Source organism: Gavialis gangeticus, unplaced genomic scaffold, assembly GCF_001723915.1.
Source record: "Gavialis gangeticus isolate Ggan-Ray unplaced genomic scaffold, GavGan_comp1, whole genome shotgun sequence".
In the NCBI taxonomy this organism is placed as follows: Eukaryota; Metazoa; Chordata; order Crocodylia; family Gavialidae; genus Gavialis; species Gavialis gangeticus.
In genome coordinates this window covers 72,832,248-72,832,892 of record NW_017728993.1, presented here as the reverse complement: position 1 = coordinate 72,832,892, position 645 = coordinate 72,832,248, and the positions used below count along the sequence as shown (strand labels likewise).

General features: G+C 55.0%; 1 protein-coding gene across 1 annotated transcript in view; it reads right to left on the bottom strand.

The window, feature by feature from the left end:
• The window catches only part of LOC109305358 (sushi, nidogen and EGF-like domain-containing protein 1), a 10,051-nt gene that overhangs the window by 7,904 nt on the left and 1,502 nt on the right, over positions 1–645 (bottom strand). The gene's annotated exons all lie outside the window — the stretch shown is intronic.

The window sequence follows — 645 nt, the reverse complement described above, 5'->3', positions numbered from 1 at the left end:
ACCTGCTGTTTTAAAACTGGATGTTAAAATGCGGGAGGCTGCCCATTTAATGCCCTGATGCCTAGGGTGGTATACACAGCTCCAGCCTTCCCTATACTGTGTCCCATGCCTTGCAGATGGCATAACAAATTGGTAACAACTGGGCCTTTAGCAGTCTACTCTTGTACTCTGCCTGCTTTCACAGGGCCACATTCACCCTGCCCACTCTCACTGGGCCTCATTTATACTGCCCCTCTCTGGGTCACTTTCAACCTGCCACAATCTGTGCAGCCCACTCTACAGGACCTTTCAGGCTTTCCTACTCACACTCCAGCTGGTCCACATGCAGCCCTTCAGGTGCCACCATGCACTTTACTCTGTGCAGCCACCGGCCTTATGCCTCACACTGGACTGAACTTAGCCACTAGCCGCTCTCTGGGCAACTTGCTTATGCTGCCACTCTTGTGGGGTGTGAACGAGTATCTTTGTCCCTCTGGCTGGTCCAGTCAGTAGAGTCCCCCAGCTAGACCACGCGCTCACTTCCCGGGCTACACCTGGCGAACTCGCCTGCCACGTCTTTGATGATGCTCCAGTTCAGTTGGACTGTCTGGCGCGTGCACGTCTGAAAGTGGCACCTGATGTCTGCCGGGCCTGGCGATGCCGAGG